At 47.3% G+C, this 26,583-nt stretch overlaps 1 pseudogene; it reads right to left on the minus strand.

The window, feature by feature from the left end:
* Positions 1 to 23,326: 23,326 nt before the first annotated feature.
* LOC127196211 (protein LLP homolog) lies at positions 23,327 to 23,878 on the minus strand (annotated as a pseudogene).
* Between the last annotated feature and the right edge of the window lie 2,705 nt (positions 23,879 to 26,583).

Here is a 26,583-nt window from a genome sequence, read left to right on the forward strand (position 1 = left end):
TCCATGGTCTGGATGAGAGATGAGGTTCAGGCTATAACTGGAAGATGCCAGGCATGGGGGTCCCCAAAACACAGGGGGGGCATGTGAGGACAGCAAACAGTCCTGAAAAATCCCTTTCTGCTTCCAAATTCTTTTTTTTCTTTTTGGTTTTTTAAGACAGGGTTTCTTTGTGTAGCCTTGGCTGTCCTGAACTAACTTTGTAGACAAGGTTGGCCTGGAACTCAGTGATCCACCTGCCTCTGCCTCTTGAGTGCTGGGATTAAAGGCGTGCACCATCACGCCTTTATTTATTTATATGAGTGTTCTATTTGCATGTATGGCTACATGACAGGAAAAAGCATCAAATAGAAGAGGGCATCAGATCTCATTATAGATGTTTGTGAGCCACCATGTGGTTGCTGAGAATTGAACTCAGAACCTCTGGAAGAGCAGCCAGTGCTCTTAACCGTTGAGCCACATTTCAGCCCATTATTCATTCCTAAATATACAAACACAAATATTTAGCTCATGTGTCAGGATCATAAATATTACAGTCCATATTTTGGATCTTTTACATTTGCTGTGGAGCTTTTTTGTTTGTTTGTTTGTTTGTTTGTTTTGTTTTTTCGAGACAGGGTTTCTCTGTGTAGCCTTGGCTGTCCTGGAGACCAGGCTGGCCTCGAACTCACAGTGATGCAAGATCTGCCTGCCTCTGGCTCCCAAGTGCTGGGATCACACCTGGCTCGTCTGTTGTTGTTGTTGCTGTTGATTTTTGGTTTTTGTTTTGTTTTGTTCTAATCCAGAACAGTGGAGACATTGTCCCCAAATGAACTCAACGGTTTTATTTTGCTTTGTGATATTCACATGTCCTTCTGACACTCTCTTTCGTCAGCCTCATGGAATGAACGGAGGAACTCCGGATGGGCTGGCCCTATCTCTCCCTTCAAGCCAGTATTTGCAACCCAAGGAGCTTGTTAATCCAAGGCAGCAACACAAGTAGCAGAGCCTCTGACAGGATCCCATGTTCCTTGGCGCTCACAGCTCTGTTTACTCATCTGTATGCTCTGGTCATTTCTGGTTCCAAGGAGGAGCTTGCAGCGCCTCTGCTGGTACTCAGCCATTGCTGTGACACCCTTCTTTTGTAATTAGCTGGCATCTCACTGAGCTCTAGGCCTCTCTGGTCCACTGGAATGCGGTGCTCAGGGGTCCTAGGGCACAGTGTGAAAATAAAACCGTAAAGGAGAGCAGACACAAATCCTGTGCAGCCTGTCTTACTTTGCTTACCCATACGCTCCATTCTCCCTTGGGACTGTACTGAGAAAAATCACAGGTTCAGAGATAGATGTACTAAGAACTTGAGGTTTAATGTAACCGTAGGACAGTGGGATAACTAGGCCTAGAGTGTAAATATAGCCCTCAAAGGCTCCCGGTGGAGGCTTGATGCTCAGTCCACACCAGTGTTCTGTGGAGTGGTGATGAGGCTTAGATGACAGCATAGTGACTTTATGAGAAGCCTTGAGAGCCAAGGTAGCATTCTGTGCCTCTCACCACGTGATGTCATCTATCACGTTACAAAGCACCGGTGCCTGTGCCAAACAGACGTCTTTATAAGTTATCTGGTCTCAGGCTCTGACATAGCAAATAGAAGGAACAAGACTTTTGGGAGCTGGAGAGATGACTCAGTGTTTGAGATCACTGGCTGCTCTTCCAGAGGATCTGGGTTCAATTCCCAGCCCCTCACAACTGTCTGCAACTCCAGTTCTAGGGGACCTGGCACCCTCACACAGCTATACATGCAGATAAAAAACAATGCATATGAAATAATAGCAATAAATCATTAAAAGAACAAGTGAAAGCCAGGTGTGGTGCCACATACCTTTAATCCCAGCACTCTGGAGGCAGAAGCAGGTGGATCACTGCGAGTTCAAGGCCAGCCTGGTCTACAAAGTGAGTACAGGGCAGCCAGGGCTACACAGAGAAACCCTGTCTCAAGAAAGAAAAAAAAAACCCAAATGAAATGATAGGTTATATTTTAGGTGAGGGGCTTTTTCTTTTCTTTTCTTTTTTTCTTTTTGGTTTTTCGAGACAAGGGTTCTCTGCATAGCCTTGGCTGTCCTGGACTAACTTTGTAGACCAGGCTGGCCTCAAATTTACAGCGATCTGCCTGCCTCTGCTTCCCGACTGCTGGGATTAAAGGCATGCGCCACTACTGCCCAGCTGAGAGGCTTTTTCTAATCACTTGCTCTTGCCCCCAAATAAATAAGACAGAGACTTCTAAGATTTATTAATAAGCTTTAGGCACCACAACTGGGCAGAGGTTCATTTCCACTAATCCTCTTCCTACTTCCCAGCTACATGCCTCAAGTTACTTGCCATGTCTGTCCTGTCTGGGCTGTTCCTGCTCCATCAGGTCAGCTCTTAAGCACCATGCCCTTTCTCTGCCTCCTCTTCTTTCTTTTCTCCTCCCTGAGACCCCCAGGTCAGGAACAGACAGACAGACGGTCTACATACTCTCCTCTCTCTCCTCCCTGATACTCCCAGGTCAGGAACAGACAGTCTACCTACTCTCCTCTCTCGCCCAGCAATAGGCTAATAGTCTGTCAGCAGCTTTGTTTTGTTTTGTTTTTGTTTTTTGAGACAGGGTCTCTCTGTGTAGCCCTGGCTGTCCTGGACTCGCTTTGTAGACCAGGCTGGCCTCGAACTTATAGCGATCTGCCTGCCTCTGCCTCCCTAGTGCTGGGATTAAAGGCGTGCGCCACCACGCCTGGGATTTTATACTATTTTTTAGTAAGTAGTTATTCTCCCAATAGAACTGGATTGCCGTGTGAGCCCAGGGGAAGCAGCAACTGCTCGCATTCCCTGAAGCGTCAGTCTACCTACACATAGTTTCTCTGGGTCTCTGTCTAAGCCCCTGGCATGGGGACCATTTCGAATGGCTGGTCACAAAAATGCTATAAGCTGCTTCCAATTAATTTGAACCAAGAAGACTGTGGGAAACTGGCTAGGGGCTGTGATTAAGTGGCACAGGCAGCCTGTGAACTCAGACATATAGAGGTGGTGTCCGTGTTCTGCACAACTCTGTCTTGTCTCCTCACATGTATGCTTTGTCCATGCCCATGAGACTATGAGGCAGCCAGCCATCAGACTGCCACAAGCCGTCAGACTGCCACAGGTCTCAGCTAGGTGCAGTGATCTGGCTTCACAAGCTGCACAGAGGAGCTGGTGAGGAACTGAGGGGGGAAACTGATGCTACCAGGGAGATGACGCCCAGAGATGTCTGGTTCCTTTCTTCAGGAGAAGGTTCATGCTAAGTTCTGCAACCAGGAGCGGTCCTAGGATTGGCCTGCGTAGGAAAGAGGGCGGGTGCGTTGATCAAGGTCCTGCCCTCCACTTGGGAAGGATTGAGTTCTGTGTGAGTTGAAAAGGCATGGAAGCCATTTTCCACCTTCAACGCTGAATAGGACTGTGGGATATGGAGCCACGGCATCCATATGGTGATCCACAGGAAGGCTGGTCGCAAAATGACCAGGCCCTTCAGTGCTGAGAGAAGGTGGCTTAAGAGGCTCATGAAGGGAGGGGGGGCAGTTGGATTCCCTGAGATGCTGGAAAAACCAAAGACAGTAGCTCCCACGAGAATACCCCTGTGATTTCCAGCTTCCACTCAGCAGCGCTTCTGTACCATTACGCCCCTTGAGGAGATCCATAAAGGACAGAAGTCAGAGATCAGCTCTGTCCTCGGGTGGTGCTTATACACCGTTTGTGAGCAAGAAGCTCGGATGTTGAGGGAGGCAGTGTGATTGGACCAAATGCTCATTCAATGAGAAGCCTCAGGAAAGCCCTTGCTCGCTCGTAGTGATAACATCAGAGATGCAAATATCATGTCACCAGAGCTCATGATATCTCCGATGAGCATGTGCCTGATAGCTTAGTTTACTGACTCCCATATTTAAGCACTTTCGGGCCCTGTCCCCTGTAATATTTTTCCCACATTGATGAGCGGAGTAGTCACAACCCTGTCTTTGCTCTGTCTGTTTTGCCTTGTCGTGCCAAGGAGGATCAAATCTGCGGCTTGGTGCATGCTGGGATATGTCCCATCCCTGCTTGTGTTTGGACGGGATTGAGCGAGGTCTCTCTGTGACTGGCTCTAAGGTATCTCTTGCGCTACACTGCTGCAGCCTGCTCTCAATTCTGTTCTACACATTGCTCCATTTCCTGCCACACAACGCCTTGCAGGCTGAACCATGTCCTGGGTGACTCCATTTTGTAAAGCAGCAGTTGGCTCCCTTTGAGTGAAAATGTGAAGGAACAGTCTGACTCTATGCATGTAGACTCCACCACTTGCTGCCTCTGCAGTGCTGGGATTGCAGGCTTGTGCCACAGGGCTAGGAGCTTTTTACATAAGCTCTCTTAAAGGCGCTGGGTAACAGCCCACACTGACTTTCCTGTTAGAGCATGCTCAGTCAGCATAAAGCACTGAGGGGAAAATGCCTAACCAAAATCCGTGATGCTGAATGGAAGTTTCCATATTTATCCTGTCCAAACAACTTAAGCAAAGCTATACAAATTTCAGGATAAATTTGGAAACCGCACTGCCAGTTGCTGAGAATTTTTTTCGAATAAAGAAGAAAAAAATATATTTTTGCCATGTATGAACGTAACTACTCCGTTCCAGATACATCAGCCTGATGTGCGCATTTAAAATTTTAAATTAAGGGGAAACTAGACAATATTAATCACTATGAGACACACTGTACGTTTCAAATGAAAGAAAGAGGAGGAAAAAGACATGTGTGTTTTTCTAAGCACAATGCTAATACCACTTTTACTGCTATTTTGACAGTTGTGTGTGGGATGGAATGTAAGTACTCTGATAGCAGTAAATCTGATCAGTAACTTCCTAGAATATTAATTTACAACCTATACAACGTCTTTTTTTTTTTTTTTTTTCAAATTTAAGAAACGCAGCCTCTAAGGGCACCACATTCCTGTAATCCCCTCACTTTACAGGCAAAGGCACAATGATCTCTGTGAGCTTGAGGCCAGCCTGGTCCACATAGCAAATTCTAGGTCAGCCAGTGCTATATAGTGAGACTGTGTCTACAAAAGAAAAGCAACACAGTCTTTTGTATATAATAATGGAAACCAAACAGCAAATGTTCTTTACCAACTTAAAAATTAGGACACTGGGGCGTGAGGGCCGGACTTGGGAGGAGAGGAGAGAGGGGACTGGGATCAGGCTGTAAAATGATTAAATAGTTACAAAAAAAAATTTTTTTTTTTTTTCTGAGACAGTATTTCTCTGTGTAGCCTTGGCTGTCCTGGACTCCCTTTGTAGACCAGGCTGGCTTTGAACTTTCTGCAATCCACCTGCCTCTGCCTCCCGAGTGCTGGGATTAAAGGTGTGCACCACCATGCCTGGCATAACAAGCATTCTTAAAAAAAAAAAAGAACATGCAGGGCTGAGAGTATAGCTCTGTGACAGAACACTTTCTTATAAGGTGTGAGTTCTTAGGATCAGTCCCAGCACCTCAAATAGCGCCGAGGCTGGGGAGTGGACTCAGTGGGTGAGAGGACTTGCTGTGTTAGGATCTGCTGGTGAACCCCTTCAAATAAAGAGATGAGCCTGCCTTGCCCTTGATGGTCGGACCCTATTGCTGAAAACACAACACACTTCAGTTGCAGGATGGAGAAGACAGGCAAGAACCTGACCTCCCTGCTGGCTTGTTTTCATAGTGCTGGGATGTGAAGGGCAGGCCACTGGGGGAGGAGAAAACCACCAATGGTCTTACCCAGTGATGAACGCAGCATCTACCACACCAACCTGTCAGGCACGAAGTGCCCACAGGGACAACAATAGCAGGGAGGCTATGGGAGTTTGGGCTACCCAACCACCGTTGGGCTGGAACCAAAGCCCGCTCCTCTGGAGGGAAAGTGTACCTAGTACTGTAAATCTGCTCAAAAGTCCGTGGCTTGGGATGCATAGACTCTAAGAGGGACCCTGCTAATGTTACCCTGCTAACCGGACATGCTCCAAGCTGCCTTCTAAACGCTGACCTTTGTACACATAGATTAGTTCTCGCCGCAACCTTGGCTAGAAAGGTTTTCTCTGCAGCGCGTCAGAAGCGCTTAATCAGTCGGAGTCCTGTGAATAAACCTGTGTTCAGCTCTAAATGGGATCTCTTCCTCTCTCTCTCTCTCTCTCTCTCTCTCTCTCTCTCTCTCTCTCTCTCTCTCTCTCTCTCTCTCTCTGAGAACACCCAACCTTAATTCTTGTGAGTCAAGACCTTCTAATGTCGGGCGGAACAGACTGACCTCAGCTCTCAACCTGCTTCAGCTGACTTTGCCAGGCACGAGGAGAGCTGGTCTGGGCAAGCAGTAACTTAACTTCCGTCTGTGGCTTAGGTAGTTGCCCTTCTGATAACTATTTTGGTGATAGTAGTAATAAAAAACCCCGAAGCTGTTAGAAGAATTAAGAGATACCGGGCTAAGACTGGTGGCACACGCCCTTAATCCCAGCGCTTGGGAGGTGAACACATGGGTGGATCTCTGTGAGTCTGAGAGCAGCCTGGTCTACATAATGATTTCCAGGCTAGCCGGGGCTATCTAAAAACAAAAACATCCACCAAATGAATGAGATATTGCATATAAAATCATTAGCAACGCTCAAAACACAGAACAAATTCCTGGTGGCCCTGTGACCCCTTTGGGCAGGTCACTGAGCCTCCCTGGGTTTCGGGTTTCTTTTTCCCAACAGCCTAGACCGATTACAGAGCATCATAATTAGCGCACACAGCAGCCTGGTTCTGCAGCTCAGCTGCTCTCCAAATTAACCTGTTTATATGTTATCCTAGGTCCCCGAGCCCAGCAGGCTCCATCATTAGGAAAACAGCGCCTCTCTCATGTTGACATTTCTCATTTCCTCAGCAAGCTGTGTTCACTGAGAACGCAAGGGTACACAAACTGCCCAACAGGACCAACGAAGGGCACTTTCTCCCTGTCCTCAGGGATGACCTCAGAAGTGACCTTACATGTGACTGTGAGGTGACCTTCCTGGAAGAAGTGTGTGCTGACAAGGGGAAGACTGGGGGTGCCTTTCTGGTAGAATGAGCTACCACAAGCAGCCTCCATAGACTTTACACTGAAAGAGTTTTGGGGTGTGTGTGTGTGTCTGTGTGTGTGTGTGTGTGTACACCCTGCATGCTAGGCCTGTGCTCTGTCCCTGAACTACTACACTCCCAACCTAAAAGGGTTTAATGTACATGAAATTAGAGCAGCAATAAGGGCCTATTAAAAGAGAACTCCTGGTCCACAGCTTAGTCTGCAGCCGGCGGAGACCTATCATCCCACTTGTGTGGGTCAGTCTCCGGGCCAAGGCTCCCGCCCTCAGGAAGGAGGCTGGCTAAAGAGCAAGGTGGATAATTACCCCTTTGATGAGACACTGTACATTTTATTCCCAGAATTCCCACCCCTACAAGCTGCCCTGAGGTTGCAATGAGGCTCCTTAGCGCCACTCTTTCTTTTTCTTTTTTTCTGTAGACCAGGCTGGCCCTGAACTCACAGCGATCCTGCCTGCCTCTGCCTCCTGTGTGACGGAATTAAAGGTGTGCACCACCACGCCCGGCTCTAGTTTTGGTTTTTCTTCTCTTTTCCATTCTCCTCTGGGCAGCTCCAGAAATTTATAGTTTGTCTACCCTGGGGGTTTTCTCTTTCTCCTCTTCCTCTTCTTCCTCCTTTTTAAAAAAGATTTATCTATTATTTATACTGTGTTCTGCCTGCATGTAACACCCACATGTCAGAAGAGGGCACCAGATTTCATTATAGATGGTTGTGAGCCACATGTATTTGCTGGGAATTGAACTCATGACCTTTGGAAGAGCAACCACTGCTCTTAACCTCTGAGCCATCTCTCCAGCCCTGAGGGCTTTCTCCTAAATGTACTAAATTGTTTCTGAGCTTCCATTTGAGACTATTCTTAAATCTTAAGAAGGGATCCCAGTTTCCCTGATAAATGTCCTTTGACACTACCACTCCCCCAATTCCTGGGAACAAAATCACCACCAAGATGTGTGTTTATATGTGGATGTGGATGTGTGTGTGTTTGTGTGTGTGTGATCCACTTTGCCACCCAGACATGCAAAGTCCTAGCTGAGTCATTCAGCAAATACATGCTACCACACACAGCATGGCATGGCTTTGGACCTCAGTTAGCCAACCTGTAAGCAAGGCTCCCTATTAAGGAATGTCTAGAGACAGAGAAGTCAGTGTACTCTTGACAATGGTAAGGAAGGCTGGCGAGGACCAATCTGGAAGTCAGGTGATGGCTTTTGGCTTCTCCTAAGGTGTGATCCTGCAATCATCACATCTTCTTTCCTCGTTAAAAGAAAGACATTGATATCTCTTAGCCTTTGTGAAGTTTTGAAGTCTCCTGTTGGGAACATTGTCCCGAGCTTACTTGTGTCTGTGGGGAGACTTGTTGAAAACTACAAGCAAATTGAAATCTTGCTGACTTGCTTGGACATGTTGCCTCTGAAGACAACTGTCATTCGCCTTCTCACTAGCTTCCTCCTGAGTGGGAAGGCCCGGCTGGTCAGCAGCTTGTGGTTAGCATGGAGACAGGGTAGGCAGCGACATTTTCCGCTCCCTGAACAAAACACTGCAGTCTGACATGTAGAAACAATAAACAAATGAACTTTTCTTTGGGTCTCTGTCTAAACTTCCTTTGTCATAATTTTTTGTTTTGTTTTGTTTTGTTGGGACAGGGTTTCTCTGTAAGGCCTTGGCTGTGCTGGTCTCACAGAGATCCGCCTGCCTCTGCCTCCCCTAGTACTGGGATCACAGGAATGTGTCACCACACCTGGCTTCATCATGATAATTTATTTATTAGAATGATGCACCTTTTAAGCAGGAAAAACACAGGCAAAAACTGTCTCCTTCACTTCCATACAACCCTTTTGTGAATGATCCTTTCTGATTTCCTGTGTTCTCAAAAATGGTATTTGCTTTTTTCTTTTGGTTTTTCAAGACAGGTGTTAGCATTGGCTGGCCTAGACTCGATTTGTAGACCAGAATGGCCTTGAACCCACAGTGATCTGCCTGCCTCTGCCTCCTGAGTGCTGGGAAAACAGGGGTTCTTAACTTGAGCTTTCCAGCATCACGTGGTACCCAGAGTGCTGCAGTAGCTCACTAACTAGACTTTCCTAATGGGTGAGTTTGGGTAAACACAAGGATTTGCATTTCTACAAAGGTCAGTAAGGCTGGCTGTGCTGTTCACAGTAAAACAACCCAAGCCAGCACTGCAGGTGGTTTCAGTGTGAGATTTAGTAGATTGCTCATCCACAGAGAAAGGCCTCTGGAAGAACAATGCAGTTTACCTTTAATAGGACATTATACAGGAAAAGAACATGGTCACTAGGTGACAGAGAACAGATGCAACCAAACAAATATGTTTGTTATAAATCAACCCTGAGCTGCTTAGCTGGGTGAGTGGGTGGGTGACAGGTTTCCTACGGTATGTCTTTTTTTTTTTTTTCTCGAGACAGGGTTTTTCTGTGTAGCCTTGGCTGTCCTGGACTCCCTTTGTAGACTAGGCTGGCTTAGAACTCACAGCGAAGCCGGGCGTGGTGGCGCACGCCTTTAATCCCAGCACTCGGGAGGCAGAGGCAGGCGGATCGCTGTGAGTTCGAGGCCAGCCTGGTCTACAAAGTGAGTCCAGGATGGCCAAGGCTACACAGAGAAACCCTGTCTCGAAAAAACAAAAAAAAAAAAAAAAAAAAAAAAAAAAAAAAAAAAAGAACTCACAGCGATCTGCCTGCCTCTGCCTCCCGAGTGATGGGATTAAAGGTGTGCGCCTCCACGCCCGGTTACAGTAAGTCTTAATCTCATTAAAGTTTATCATTAAATCTTTTTTTTGGGGGGGGGTGTAAATTTTATTTGTTTGTTTGTTTGTTTGTTTGTTTTGTTTTGTTGTTTTTGTTTTTTTTAGATAGGGTTTTTGTGTGGCTTGTTTTGTTTTTTTCTAGACAGGGTTTCTCTGGATAGCCTTGGCTGTCCTGGACTTGCTTTGTAGATCAGGGTGGCCTTGAACTCACAGAGATCTGCCTGCCTCTGCCTCCATGAGTGTGAGGATTACAGATATGCCCCAGCACACATGACTTCGATCTATTTTTTTACATCAAGAATGTTAATTTGAGATTCAGTCCCCAATACTACAAAAGCAAATGAATGAATAAGACCAGATCTTTGTTCTGGGTGTTAGTAGCACAGGTCTGTAATTCTAGCACTTGGAGGCAGGAAAACCAGGGGTAAAATAAAGGTCATTCTCCCCAGCCTAGGGGAGCCATCACCAGCTACATGAGACCCTGTCTGAAAAACAAAAAGAAGCTAAATTCTTCCCAGAAGAGCGCTGGGAGTCATAGCTCACAAATCACATTGTGTACCAGATTAGATTTAGGTTGCATCATCTTTTACTCTGGACCACAGGTCTCTTGAGTTTCTACTATTTGAAAGGCCGTTGTTCTGAGGATAAATGGAGCTCTGGCTTCTCCAGGATCAAGGCCTTTCTGGTCTCCTTAAACTGGGAGTTGCACTGTCTTCTGAACTGTCTGCCTGCCTCTGCTTCTCCCTGCAAACCGACTCTCGACACACTGACTGCTGTCATTTCTGTTGGTAGCTTTGGCCACCTTTAGTAAAGGTCTGAGCTGCAAATACATATGATGATGCCACTGTTGCTGGTTCCTTTTTCCAGTTCCTATGCCCCAAAACTCCTGGGAGAGAAAAATTGGATGGACTCAGCTTGGGCCAGTTGTCTGCCTGTGCCCCAGCCAAGGGAAGGAATAGGAGCTCAAGGCCAGCACAGGCTCCATTGAGAAGAAAGGACACCTCTGTCATACTCAGGACCACATGTGTAGGACACTGAGCACATTACACATCAAATGTGGATTTTTAAAAAATATTTATTATTATGTATACGGTGCTCTGCCTGCACATACACCTGGACACCAGAAGAGGGCACTAGATCACATTACAGATGGTTGTGAGTCACCATGTGGTTGCTGGGACTTGAACTCAGGACCTCTGGAAGAGCAGTCAGTGTTCTTAACTTCTGAGCCACCTCTCTAGCCCCCAAATGTGGATTCTTGATATGGAGGAACTGTTGAAGATAGAAACTATTCAGCTGGGCGTGGTGCTACATGCCGCATGCTGGGATTAAAGGCGTGTGCCACCATACCTGGCCAGTTAGGGTTTTTATAGCTGTGACCAAACACCATAACCAAATACCAAGTTGGAGGAAAAAGGGTATATTTGGCTTTCGCTTCTATATCATAGTCCATCATTGGAGGAAGTCAGGACAAGAGCTCAAACAGGACAGGAAGCTGGAGGCAGGAGCTGATACAGAGGCCATGGAGGGTGCTGCTTACTGGCTTGCTCCCCATGGCTTGTGCAGCCTGCTTTCCTATAGGACCCAGGACCACCAGCGCAGGGATGGCCCCTCCCACCATGGGCTGTGCCCTCCCCCATCAATCACTAATTGAGACAATGCCCTACAGCTGGATCTCATGGAGGCATTCCCTCAACTGAGGCTTCTTCCTCTCTGACGACTCCTCTGGCTTGTGTCAAGCTGACACACGCAGCCAGCCAGCACAAAGAGCAAGTTCAATTTTTGAATCACTCTGCCCCACTTCAGTACACGGTCTGTTCCTCCCACGTGTACTCTGTCCCAGTGCATCTGACATTAGCCCCTGACCACAGCTGCAGCAATGCTGGCGCACCTCCAGACTGGGAGCTCCATTAACCTTTTTGTAAACCCACCTACCACAGGCCTTTCAGTATAGTCAGAACAGTGGATGACTAGAACCCTGTGCACCCTGGCTGAACCAACCTCACTCCTGATAAGAGTAGGTTAGGGTCAGACAACATCTGGAGGACAAGAAAATCTAATCCACCATTGGATATAGGCCTAGTTAACTAACTTAGCAGGGTTCTTTGCTAAAACTGGACATACAAGGAAGCCCACAGAAGGGCCGAAAACCACCCCGGAGCCTAACTAAAGGCAGACTCTTTGGGTGCAGGCCTCTGGCTGACTAGGTCAAGAGCACACCCTCAGCAGCGGGGCCAGTCTGGACATTCCCAGGTTGCTTAGCAGGCACAGCTCACGTCTCACCTTTCTGCCTCACAGAGCAGGTGGCGTGACACATCTGAAGCTCAGGACACCAGGGAACAGCACCTGCTCTTCTTCACAGTCTGTACAAGGGTGACCATTTTATTAAAGATTCTCTTTTTACAAAAAAAAGGTGACAGAAAAATCATGGATGTGTAAGATTGTACCTTGATCCCAAGGGCCTAAAACACATCACTAGCTGGAATCGAAATGGCTGAATACATGTGTTTTGTGTCAGTCTGCCAACAAAGAAAGGTTTATGATCCCAGCAGAGATGATGGCTTTTAAGACTTTGCACATTCTTAGTGTTCTATGAGCAAACCCCCAGGGATATCAAAACGGCAGCGTGTAACCTTGCCTCCGAATAGCCCTGATTGCCTGACTAAAGACCTACACCTGGGTAGCATGGACAGTTAGGTGGAGCCAAGGTGCCTGGGCTTAGAGGACACGAGGATCATGGGAGAGAGACAAGAAAGGTAGAGGAGAAGGGGGGAGGAGGCAGAGTGGCCATGGGTTAGGGTAAACGCGTGGTTGGGAGGAGCCTCCTGTGAGGATCTGTGGAGGAAAGCAACCTAGTTGAGATGCAGGTATGTATGGGATAGTGGATGAAATACAGCCCAGCTGGGGATTATTAGAGCAATTGGCATGGGGTGTGGGGCTCTGCCCAGCTCCAGGGTATAGGCATATTAAAAGTCTAACACCTGTCTGTGTTATTGACATGGTAGCAGGTTAAATAATAACTGTTGTAGTAATGATATGTGATTAATAGTAAATGGTTACATGGAGTTGGAGTCCCTGACCATGATGGCTGGTAGAGGGCATGGCGGCAGGCAGGCAGGCATGGCAGGCAGCAGGCAGGCATGGCAGGCAGGCAGGCAGGCAGGCAGGCATGGCAGACATGGCAGGCATGGCAGGCATGGCAGGCAGCAGGCAGGCAGGCAGGCAGGCATGGCAGGCAGGCAGGCAGAGAGGCAGACAGGCATGGCAGGCAGGCAGGCAGACATGGCAGGCAGGCAGACAGGCAGACAGGCAGGCAGGCATGGCAGGCAGGCAGGCAGACAGGCATGGCAGGCAGGCATGACAGGCAGAGAGGCAGACAGACAGGCAGGCAGGCAGGCAGGGATGGCAGGCAGGCAGGGATGGCAGGCAGGCAGACAGACATGGCAGGCATGGCAGGCAGGCAGGGATGGCAGGCATCGCAGGCATGGCAGGCAGGCAGGCATGGCACTGGAACAGTAACTAAGAACTTACATCTAATCCACAAGCAGGAGGCAGAGAGAAAGCCAACTCTATCCTTTTGAGGCCTCAAAGCTTCAGTGACACACCTCCTCCAACAAAGCCACGCCTCCTAATCCTTCCCAGACAGTTCCACCAGCAGGGGACCAAGCCTTTAAGCATATATGAGTCTGTGGGGGCTGTTCTCATTCAAACCACCACTCAGTCTTTCTCCCAATCGGAACAGCCATTCTGTCATCTAGCACTTGGAGTATAGGGCATGATGGACCGCAAGCAGGACTGCTGTCTCACCTCTCTTAGAAGAAGATACTACAACAATTAGTCTTGTTTGTTTGTTTTTCTCTTCTACAATCAGACAAAACTTCATCCTGTCAAACTGAGAGTGAGAGTCTGAAGGGCTGAGCAGAGGATGTTTCTATAGAGAGGTGGATGAAGAAAGCAGAAACAAGCAGCAATAAAGGCAGGTTGGTCATTTCAAAGTTACCTCCCACCTGTTGACAGAAGGATGGGAAACTAAAAGGCTTACTTAATTTCTAGTTATTTCTTCTTCTTCTTTTGCTTTGTTTTGTTTCATTTCGTTTTATTTTTCTTTTTTCTTTTTCTTTTCTTTCTTTCTTTCTTTCTTTTTTTTCCGAGACAGGGTTTCTCTGTGTAGCCTTGGCCATCCTGGACTCACTTTGTAGACCAGGCTGGCCTCAAACTCACAGCGATCCGCCTGCCTCTGCCTCCCGAGTGCTGGGATTAAAGGCGTGCGCCACCACGCCCAGCTTCGTTTTATTTTTCAAGACAAGGTTTCTGGGTAGCTTTGGCTGTCCTGGACAAGCTTTGTAGACCAGGCTGGCCTTAAACTCACAGCCATCCTCCTGCCTCTGCCTCACTGAGTGCTGGGATTAAAGGCATGCACCACCACGTCTGGCTTCTAATTATTTCTTGCTAGAAGAAACCTGGACCAGAGGAGAGTTTAACAGTTAAGACCAACTGTTGCAGAAGACCTGGGTTTGGGTCCCAGCAGCCGGATCACATGGCTCAGAACCATCTATACATTTAGCTTTAGGGGCTCTGAAGCATCTGGTCTCCATTGCCTTCTGCACTCAGGTGCGCGCGTGCGCGCGCCCACACACACACACACACACACACACACCACTTAAAATAAAATTAGTCAGATATTAGGAGAAATTGAAACAAATGGTTTATCTCCAGGATGGGGACTATCTCCCTAATTTCTTTTCCCATTTTATAAAGAGAAAATGGCTGGTTACAGGAGGAGAGTGAATGGTTAAAATGTTTTATAAATTAAATTTTTTCTCATCCAAATGAAGTTGGGCCATTACTAATTTTAACAAGTGGTTCACAAGTCTTATTTTATATTGCCAGAGAAACTTGTGTCACTCCCATTTTTCATTTATAAGTGAGAAACTTGGGGGCTGGAGAGATGGCTCAGAGGTTAAGAACACCGACTGCTCTTCCAAACGTCCTGAGTTCAATTTGCAGCAACCACATGGTGGCTCACAACCATCTACAGTGAGATCTTGTGTCCTCTTCTGGCTTGCAAGTAGGATATTATATACATAATAAATAAAGAAATCTTAAAAAAAAAAAAAAGTGAGAAACTTCCCTCTTTTCTCCATGATATTCAAGTTGAGAACTCTGTCACTAACACATACCACATTAAAATCCTTTCCCCATTAGCTCGGCTCCAACTTCTCGGTCTTTCTTGTTTTATTTATTTATTTGTTTGTTTGTTTGTTTGTTTATGTTTTTCTAGACAGGGTTTCTCTGTGTAGCTTTGGCTGTCCTAAACTCCCTTTGTGGACCAGGCTGGTCTTGAACTCACAGCAATCTGCCTGCCTCTGCCTCCTCAGTGCTGGGATTGAAGGTGTGTGCCACCACACCTGGTTGACATTATTTTTTAAGTAGCCAACCAAGAAACACTGTGAATAATCCCAGCACTCAGGAGGCAGAGGCAGGTGGATCTCTGTGAGTTTGAAGCCAGCCTGGTCTACAAGGTGAGTCCAGGACAGCCAAGATAACATAGAGAAACCCTGTCTTGAAAAACCAAAAAAGAAAAAAAGAAAAAGAAAGAAAGAGAAACAAAAAACAAACAAATGCTTTACTGTGTGTTTGTTGAGGGTTAAGACAGTTGTATGCTGGATAGGGAGGATAAAACATGAATTCCAGGCTGGAGAGATGGCTCAGAGGTTAAGAGCACTGGCTGTTCTTCCAGAGGTCCTGAGTTCAATTCCCAACAACCACATGGTGGCTCATAGCCATCTATAATGAGATCTGGTGCCTTCTTTTGCCCGGCAGGCACACATGCAGGCAGAACATTGTATACATAATAAATAAATACATCTTTAAAAACAAACAAACAAAAAACTTGAATTCCTACAGCTGGGTAGTGGTGGTGCATGCTTTTAATCCCAGCACTCAGGAGGCAGAGGCAGTCGGATTTCTGTGAGTTCAAGGCCAGTCTGGTCTAAAGTGATTCCAGGACAGCCAGGGCTACACACAGAGAAATTCTGTCTCGGAAAACTAAAACAAAACAAAACAAAACCCTTGAATTCCTTGTCCTAAACACAAACTTTATAGTATTTGTCAGAAAAGGCTCAGTGTTTCTTACTCGCCTGCAGATCAACCCCATGTGTAAGGAAACATCTGTCAAGAGGGGGCAGAAGGATTGTAAGAGCCAGAGGACCATGACAGGAGCAGCTACAGGGCATTTAACAGCTGCTAAGAGACAGAACGAGGGTGTCTCTAGGGATGAGCCCCCACCCACAGGCTGTGTTATCTAATCTCAAGTAATGATCTCTAGGCGCAACAACACCAAGTAGACCCTGCAGTGTGTGTGTATGTGTGTGTGTGTGTGTCTGCTGCTTAGTAGCAGTGCGTCCTAGTCAAGTCACCTCTCTCTGGAGTCCCTCCCTCAGACATTGTGTGAACAGATCTGCTATTCTTACAAATTCTTTCCAAAAAGAGGTCAACCCGAACTGGGAGCAGTGACCGGAGCCTGTCATTTCAGCCCTTGGGAGATGCGGGGCCGGAGGATAAGAAGTTCAAGGTCATCCTTAGTTACTGAGTTGGAGGGGAAGGGAAGAAAAAGAAATAAATAAAGAACTATTCATATGGAAATCTAGCACAGCACACAGCTCCCTCCACAACCTCCATCGCTGACTCTGCAGTTTGCATACAGCTGTCGCCTTCCCTCTGAAGTCACTGAGCCAACTGATGCACTGGACAAAGACAGGAGAGGCTTTTGCCAGAGCTGTGGAATCAAGATTTAGCCCATCACAAATGGCGGGGACCCCCTTATTGTCCTGCTACCCTATCCTTATTTTTTAAATTTAATGAACAAAGCTGAACTGGGAGGCCAAGTCTTTGTTTTCATCTGAGCCCATCTCAAATTCAGTGCCAGGATCTATGGGACCATAATAAAAATAAAGTGGTCAAAATGTGAGGTCCTCAGTAGCAAACCACAGGGCCCCAAAAGCAAAGTCACAATCACAAAGGCATCTTAGTACAACTTTCAAAACGAAAGCTCTTATAGCCTCTTTCTTGGGGAGGAGCAGCGTGTGTGTGTGTGTGTGTGTGTGTGTGTGTGTGTGTGTGTGTGTGTGTGTGTTGTTCCTCACAGCTTAAACAGGTTCCTCACAGAGGCAGAAGTTACTGTGGCCTGGGAAGCTCAGTCACTGCATATCTGATGGGTCCCAGGGCCTCAGCTCCCTCATTCATCACGGGATCCGATTAACTTGCAGTCCTGGGAGGTTGGAGCCCAGCTGCAAGTGCAAATTAGCTAGGAAGAAAGGGTGTGGCGTCCAGTCTCTGCCTGGGTGACAGTGGGGGCTGTTTTTCCTTGCTAAAATTCACAGGGCCCGGAGAATGGGAAAATTTAATAGAGTCCCAGCGTTGAGGCAACTTGTGAACTGGCACAGGCTGACCCTCCGTTCTCATGTCGCCCACAGACACTGTGTAGCCTCCAGCTTCTTGTTCCTCGCACTGACCCACCCCACCGCCACTGTTTATTATTTACTTTGTACTAATAGGTTAAAAGGTAACAGTGCAATTTGTCTTTTCATATGTGAGTAAGGTGCTTCTGTAAAGCAATTAAAAGCTTGGTGTGTGAATGGTTATCATCTCCGTCTCTGAATGACAAATGCAAAGCATCATTTCCCAGTCTGAGTAAGCTGCTGATTTACAGTGTCCCTGTATTCATCCGTGAGCCCACGTAGTCACATCACTAATAACAAAATTTCCCTCCCTGCTTCCTTCCTTGGCAGACGATCAACATCCTTTCAGACACTCATTTACACCCTCAGGACACACCTGCCTTCAATCACATCCCGATCTACCAGGGAGATGGGCCAAGGAGTAGTTACATCACACACCAACCACCAGGCTGAGGGGCCTCGGGAGTCCCATTCGTGTGCAGTCTACACTTCCTGTTCCTGCCCCCCACCCCCCGCCAGCCTGGCTCACAAGGGTTTTTCTTGTGCTGAATTAGGATTGTTAAATAAGATCAAAATTTTAAAAACCTATAAAGTACAGCACTGGGAAGACAGAGGCAGGAGGATCTCTGTGAGTTCCAAGCTAGCCAGAACTACATAGAAAGACCCTATCTCCAAAGCCAACCAACCAACAAAATGAGTTTGAGGCCTGCTTGGTCTACAGAGAGAGTTCTAGGGCAGCCTGGGTATATGGAGAAACCCTGTCTTGAAAAATCAAAACCAGCGCACGCCTTTAATCCCAGCACTAGGGAGGCAGAGGCAGTTGGATCTCTGTGAGTTCGAGGTCAGCCTGGTCTACAGAGTGAGTCCAGGACAGCTAAGGCTACACAGAGAAACTCTGACTTGAAAAACAAAAGGCAAAACAAAACAAAACAAAAAAAAAAAACAACAAAAAAGAATGCCTTGATATGGATATAAATGTTTCTGAAATTGGTTCAATTCAACTACACCACACATTATAAAATACAGAAGTTTACTGTTGTTATTTTCATAACTCAATAATGAATTATTTTGCAAAGCAAGGAGATTACATTTTATAATAACCAGGATTAGTCAGCTTTATTTGATATGGATTTTCAATATTCAAGTGACTTGTCTATGAAGCCATGTAGAAACAGAAGCTGAGGCCAGAGATGCTCACCAGAATTTGCCACAGTCCCCGCTCAAGAACTGGACACTCCTGGCTGGAGCCCAGATCTACACAGCACCCGCTGCAGAGATGTCCTTGCTTTGTTTGTTTGTTTTATAAGACTTCCTTTTCCACGTGCTGGTGTTGGTTACTGTCTGCAGGGAGGGTAGGCTCAGGGCAGGCAGCTTCCCGGGAGCTGGGAGAACTAGCCTTTGTTCTGAAGAAGTACAGTAGGGGACCTGGTGAGGCCATGTGCATGCTAGGGTCGGTAGCACGCCTTTTCCCGCTGAGCTAGCCCAAGAGTTAAAATAAGGAAAGCTGCAGAGATGCAAAACTCTGGGATCAGTCTCCAGCATTGCAAACAAGCCAATGGGGACAGTGAGTGAGTGAATGGCTGTCTGTCTGTCTGTCTGGGTGGATGGATGGGAAAAGCACTGTAGATTGCCTGAACTAGCAGAGCTAGCAGTGAAAAACATGAGCCAACATTTAGCCACTGGAGGCGAGCCCTGACCAAGTGGCCTTGGGCAAGAATATGGACAGCTCAAGTTGTTTTCTGTGAAGTGGGGCTGGAAACCCCTCCAGCCAGGCCTCTCAGGAGCGCTTGGTGGCCCTGTCAGGATCTCAGAGCTGTAAAGCCGGATGCCCTCACTGCTGTGAGGCCACTCTCTAGAGAACTCACCGCAGGCCACTCCGGTGCCATAGGACAACGCTACATGCTGCCGTCCCTCAAACCCTTGAGTCATCTTGGAACAACCAAATGTCCAACAGGAAATTTTTTGGCAACTAAGGTGACTCAAGGCCAGGATGACCCGGGCTACTCTGCATGCTGCCCTTTGGATCAGCGGCATCAAGAGAGAGAAATCAGAACGTTTTCTGCCATCCATCATCTCGGGGACTGTACAGCCGTGCACTGTCCTTGTCCTCAAGACCTCATTTTGTAGATAAGGAGGAAGGCCCCAGGAATTCCGTGAATTCTCCAGATTCATACTATGTGGCAAGTTACAGCTGAAATGAAAATCAGCTGCTGCTGGGACTGTCTCTTGCTCCCTAACTGTGGGGTCTCTGGGTCCCCATGCACACCCCGGGCAGATGGATGGACTGTGGCCCCTCACCAACTCTGGGGAGAGTGATTCCCACTTAAACCTGATCATTCATACCAGCACCATAAGCAAAGACACCCCAGGAGGCAGACAACCGCAGCCATTGAATTTCACATTTGGAAGTGACAGCATGCCATCTGGCCCAGAATCCATTGACCACTCATCCAGGGTTAGCTGATGTGGTCCCTTTGCCGGCTTAACTCCCATCCTGTGTGTCCTGGTGACTTTGTCACCAAGTGCTCTCTAAGGGACCGGGGCCGTGTCTGCAGTGTTCACACTGGCGTACAGAGATCTGGTGAAAGACATTCCACAGGGATCCATGGGAAGCTTGCTCAGGACAGGACAGGGAGCTCTCTGAGTTGAACAGCAAGATGTGACAATAAATTCTGTCTGCCTTTGGAACTGTGATGTAAGAACTGAGTTGTTGTCCTTCTAAATTCTCCCCCCACCCCTCTCCCACTCCTCTCCCTCTCTCTTGTTTTTTTTTTTTTTTTTTGTTTTTTTTTGTTTTTTCCCGAGACAGAGTTTCTCTGTGTAGCCTTGACTGTCCTGGACTCACTTTGTAGACCAGGCTGGCCTCGAACTCACAGCGATCCACCTGCCTCTGCCTCCCGAGTGCTGGGATTAAAAGTGTGCGCCATCATGCCTGGCTACTTTAATATGTTTAATCTTGGCTTTAATCAACTACTGTGGGGACAGAGTGATGACTGTGCTCTCCAATGGGGAAAAGATCCAGGGTTTTAGGTTAACACCCCCCCCCCCACCTCACCCCGCTGGCCTGAGCTTCACTGGGAACTGACAGAGTGAATGAAAACAAAGAGACAGAGTTCATGAAAGGGAGGCAACTGCCTGGACTGCCGCCCAAGGTCACAAGAGCACACTCTGACTGCCTTGACCTGCTGCTTGCTATGGCCACAGGGCAAATAGCATGGGAGCCTGAAGGAGAAAAACCAAAACCAAGAGGCCAAGGCCAAGGGCTGCTGAAGTGGACTCCGGGGCTCCAGGACAGCTGTGGGTAGAGAGGTAAGATTTATGCTACCCCCCCCCCCCGCTGCCCCCCCACCCCCGTTTTTTGTTTTTGTTTTTGAGTTTTCAAGACAGGCTGTCTGTTCTGGACTCACTCTGTAGACCAGGCTGGCCTCGAACTCACAGAGATCCACCTGCCTCTGTCTCCTGAATGCTGGGATTAAAGGCATGCGCCATGACGCCCAGATGAATTTGATCTCCTTGATGGATAACCCCATGGAAATTAGGATGCCTCAGCTAAGGTAGCTTCTGTTAAAAAACAGCTTGTTTCTGTTAAAAAACAGCCAGGCGTGTTGGTGCATGACTTTAATCCCAGCACTCAGGAGGCAGAGGCAGGGGGATCGCTGTGAGTTCCAGGCCAGCTTGGTCTACAAATCAAGTCCAGAATAGCCAAGGTTACACAGAGAAACCCTGTCTCTGGAAAAGGGGGGGCGGGGAGAAAGAAAAAACAAACAAAACCAAACCAAGGTTTGTTTCTCCAAAGCCCCCTCCACCCTGCAGCTACAGAGAGAGACGCCAGGATGTAGTTTTTGCCTTAAAAAAAAAAAATCCCTGTCCTCTGCCAAGTGGTGCTGGCGCACATCCTTAATCCCAGCACTGGGGAAACAGAGGCAGGAGGATCATTCAAGTCCAGGCTAGTCTACAGAGTGAGTTCCAGGACAGCCAGAGCTACCCAGAGAAACCCTGCCTGGAAAAACCAGAAAACGAAACAGAACAGCCCTGTCCTCCCAACACTCATGGTTGCGCTCAGGACACAAACACCTGAGTGTAGTCCCAGCTGCCTGGAGCTAAGATTTTCAGCTGGCTACGGACTGTGTCTGAGCAGGTCACCTCTGGTAGGCTCTGGTAACATGGCGACGCACATTTCACAGTGGGCAGACAAGGAGAAGCGACTACCAGCTCCTGTAGCATGGTGAGGCATGGCATCCTGTGACTTCAAAATCCTATGACAGGCACAGGCAACTTGCATCCTTTGAGCCAGAGAAAGGGAAAGGGAAGAAGACTGAGGCGGGCTCCCTCTGCCTGGAGCCTGGGGTAGTGCAAGGAACGAGTTAACAAAGCCAGGCTTGTGTTAGAATGTAGAAGTCACAGCTTGTTGCTCCAACAGGCAGGACACCTGATGGCCTAATATCTGGGACTTCGGGGTGCTGGGGGATTCTGTGAGGTTTCCATTGAGACACTCTCCCTGTGAAATCAGATATTTCTTAGAATGTGAGCGTGGGTTTAATGCTGGCGGCAACAAACCATCACAAATGCAGAGCTTTTGGCTCTCTGGAGCAGGCGCCGACTAGTTGCTAGGTTGGGCAAGTGCAAAGGTGTGGAGGGACTCAGGACATCTGCGTTCCAGCTGTTCTCCCGACCACCTGGAGAGAGGCCTACCAGGCACCTGGCACTCCTTGTAAGAAAGGAGTCCTGGGATGGCTACCCAGGGGAAGCAGTCCTCACAGAGCCACTGTCTCACCCAGGCTAAGCCCTGATTCTAGGGAGAATGGCCCATTCCCTTTTCTGTAAATTCATCTGAGAGTGAAGAGCAAACAGAACCGTGGTACAGCCGCATAATACCAAGCTGCTGGTGGAGCCCATTCTCAGCAAGTCCTCAACCACATGGGGGCTGTATTTTTTGCCAGGCCCATCAACCATGACGATCACAATCTGAAGAAACAGCCCACGCTGCAGTTTGTTTTCCATTGTGTTTTTGGAAGATGCCACAAATGTCCACTAAAGCACAAGGTCTGACATCCTTTAGATGGAGTTAATTTGTGTCCAGGTTACCTGGGAATGATTTTAGCAATGGTGCTGCCATCTGCTGCCCTCTCTCTGCCTGTTTTTCAAGACAGGGTTTCTCTGTGTAGCCTTGATTGTCCTAGGTTCACTTTTTAGACCAGGCTGGCCTTGAACTCATGGAGATCCACCTGCCTCTGCCTCCCGAGTATTGGGATTAAAAAGCGTGCGCCAACATGCCTGGTGACTGAAGTTCTTTTAAAAATGTATCTCATCACTTGGGAGGCAGAGGCAGGTGGATTTCTGTGAATTCAAGGCCAGCCTGGTCTACAGAGCGAGTCCAGGACAGCTAAGGCTACACAGAGAAACTCTGTATCAACAAACACCAAACAAAACAAAAGAGAAAAACTTTAGAAACTCTCATTATGTTCAAATGAAATGTTTTTGATAAAATTATTGCTAAAACCTATACTAAAAAACCCACACATTTTCATTATCAATTATATGTAATACTCAAATGACAAGTTTTAATTATGCATTTGCTTTACATACAGTGTAAAATGTTCACAATTCTAATTTAGAAAGGAGTTTATAGAAGCGCATTTGCAATAGTTATTGGTGCTCTGCCTCCACCTAATGGCCACTTTGCATTACTGCCTCAGCAAATCAAGCCCGCTGGTTGAGGCCAAGAAGGCATTTTAGCTGTAAAGCACAGAAAAGGCTGGGCAGTAGTGGCGCACGCCTTTAATCCCAGCACTCGGGAGGCAGAGGCAGGTGGATCACTGTGAGTTCAAGGCTAGCCTGGTCCAGGACACCCAAGGCTACACAGAGAAACCCTGTCTCGAAAAACTAAACAACAACAACAACAACAAAAAACCAAAAATAAAATATGAAGACAAATAGCTTCCGTTTAATGACAGCTGAAATCTGAAGACAATCTGAATTGAACTTCTGTCCCGTGTAATACTCTCCAGTTTTTAAAGGTCTACCAGGCCAGACCCTTCGCTGCCTTGGCTTTGCTTTTCCCCTGCTTTTTTTCTCTCTTTGCCCTCAGTCTTTTTCCCTGCCTCTGGTTCATCCACACTGGGTACTGGCCATGCTGGTCTAGAAGTGTCTTTTTATTCCTTTTAATTTCAGTCTCCATCTTCATGTCATCTTTTTCATCATTGGCTACGCACTGCCTTTTCTCCTGGCACTGTTTGGGTACCACCACAGTTGCTTTTTTTTTTTTTTTTTTGGCTTTTTAAGACAGGGTTTCTCTGTGTAGCCTTGGCTGTCCTGGACTCGCTTTGTAGACCAGGCTGGCCTCAAACTCACAGCGATCCACCTGCCTCTGCCTCCCGAGTGCTGGGATTAAAGGCGCGCGCCACCACGCCCGGCCACAGTTGCTATTTCGCCAACATCCTTCATTAAAACATCACCATCAACTTTGAGAATACTTTTAAGTCTGTTGAGCTCCCTTGGGGCGTTCTTTTTTCTCTTCGGCACGCATCTTCCTTTTCCACTTTCTGCATAAGCTTTTAGCCATGCTTTACCTGAGAAACACTACCACACTCCGCGCGTAGGACGCCAGCCTGTACTTCCGGCTTCCGTCCAAGCTTTTTTTTAGTTTTTCAAGGCAGGGTTTCTCTGTGTTATCTTGGCTGTCCTAGACTTGCTTTGCAGACCAGGCTGGTCTGGAACTCACAGAGATCCCCCTGCCTCTGTGCCTCCAGAGTGCTGGGATTAAAGGCGTGCGCCACCATGCCTGGCATCATGCATTGCTCTTTAAGTTAATTCTATAGTCTACCTCAGGAGGCTCCGAGGGATTTGTCTTCCCAAAATATTTTTGTTTCCTAGTCTGGATTTTAGTTTTAGATGATGATAATACTTATATTTATCGTTTAGATCTATTTTGAGTTAGGTTTCTTTTGAGTTACTAAAAATTGTAAATACAGAGTACTGTGATGTTGACATCATTGTCTTTTTTTTTTTTTTTAAGATTTATATATCTATTTATTATGTATAATGTTCTGCTTGCATGTAATACCTGCACGCCAGAAGAGGGCACCAGATTGCATTGTAGATGGTTGTGAGCCATCATGTGGTTGCTAGGAATTGAACTCAGGACCTTTAAAAGAGCAGGCAGTGCTCTGAAGCTCTGAGCCATCTCTCTAGCCCCCAACAGCATTGTCTTTAAAGATCTTTAAAAAAATATTTATTTTAAATTATGTGTCACAGAGACATGTGCCCACAAGAGGCGAGAGGAGTTGGATCACCAGGCGTTACACAGGTTTGAGCGGCCTGACAAAGTGGGTTCTGGGAACCCAACTCTGGCCCCTTGGAAGAGCAGGAAACAATGTTATACCACAGAGTCACCACCCCAGCTCTTGATATTGTTTTTTTGTTTTGCTTTGTGGTTCTGGAGATGGAAGCCAGGCAGTTTTTCCTTTTCTAGGTTTCTCTGTGCAGCCCTGGCTATCCTTGACTTGCTTTGTAGACTAGGCTGGCCTTGAACTTCAAGAGATCTGCCAGCTTCTACCTCCCAACCCCCTGACCTCCCCCACGTCAGAATTAGCTTGCTGATTTCTGCAGAGATTTTTGGACTGTACCAAATCCACTGGAAGTTATGAGGAATAGGCACCTTACCAAGTGTGAGCCTGTGATCTGTAAGCATAGCATTTATCTTCAGAGTCCAGGAACGGCTACCCTAGAGACCGGGAGTCATTGGAATCATTCGGACTAGGCGAAGGTTGGAGCACAGATGTGGGTGAGTGTGTGCACTGAGCTTTGGGCTGATGGAACCCTGGGAGTTGAGGGCGCCTTCAGCCTGGGGAGGATCCCAACTATAAACCGCTTGAACCATCAGTTAGAAAACCAGAGGCTCCAGCACTCGGGAGGCAGAGGCAGGCGGATTGCTGTGAGTTCGAGGCCAGCCTGGACTACAAAAGGAGTCCAGGACAGCCAAGGCTACACAGAGAGACCCTGTCTCGAAAAACCAAAAAAAAAAAAAAAAAAAAAAAAAGAAAGAAAAGAAAAAAGAAAACCAGAGGCTCAGTGGGCATGGTGGCGCATGCCTGTAATCCCAGCACTCAGGAGGCAGAGGCAGGTGGAGCACTGTGAGTTTGAGGCCAGCCTGGTCTACAAAGTGAGTTCAAGACAGCCAAGGCTAACATAAAGAGACCCTGTCTTGAAAAAACCAAACCAAACCAAACCAAACCAAACCAAACCAAACCAAACCAAACCAAGCCAACCAACCAAGAAACCCAGAGGCTCAGGTTAGCTCACGGCTGGAAAATGGAAGGACTTGGATTCTTTCCACTTTTCCCATCTGACTCTCCTAATATTTTGACAATGTTTTTCGAGCAGAATCCTTGACAGTTTCCGGACAGTTGGCACATCTCTAAGCAGTCTGTGATGATGATCAGCTGAGAGCCAGGGAGGTCCCTGAGTACCCAGCTCTTTAAAAAGTCTGTCTCACGACCCCTCAACAGGCATGAGCTCAGGATTGCTGTCAGGAGTTACCCCATGGCTGAGGGAAGGCATGTCATCTCTGGAAGCATGTGGCCACATGTCTGAGTAAAACAAGAGGCTAGGGATGACTGTTGGATTCAGGCCAACAAATCTCTTGTCCTCCTCAGGAACAGAAAAAGGTAAGCAGCAGCGAAAGAGATGCCTAGAACATTCTGAGGATACTGACATCAGGGGCTACAGAAGCCAAAACAAGAAACATGGAGAGGCTGATGACTTTGTTTTGGGGACGATGGTGACATAAGAGGCCGCTGAGGTGTACATCAATAGTAGATGTATATGCAAAGCCCTGGTTTTGAGCCAGTGGGTGAGAGTCCACAGGCTTGCAGTCTGTGTACTGATTGGCAGAAAACCTTGGGGGGGCGGGGCTCTGAGATTATCCTCAGTTCCTAGCTCACCCTGAGCACCCTGACAACAGTGGTCAGAGTCTGGTCTCTAAATTAGGCTCAAATCGTGATTACTCAAACATCTTAAACTAGTGTAGGGTGCTTCTGTTTGCCCAACTGAGAAGTGGGGAACAGAGATAAGCATTACTCCACCACCCCGCCCTAGCACAGGGTACTTGCAAGGCCCAGCATCCACTAAACAGTAATTGGCTGCTGCTATAATGTTAAAAAAAAAAAAAAAATTAAGCTGGGCATGGTCATGCACGCCTTTAATTCCAGCACTCAGGAGGCAGAAGCAGGCAAACTCTGTGAGTTTGAGGCCAGCTTAGTCTACAAA

This window comes from Acomys russatus, chromosome 12 (assembly GCF_903995435.1).
Source record: "Acomys russatus chromosome 12, mAcoRus1.1, whole genome shotgun sequence".
In the NCBI taxonomy this organism is placed as follows: Eukaryota; Metazoa; Chordata; class Mammalia; order Rodentia; family Muridae; genus Acomys; species Acomys russatus.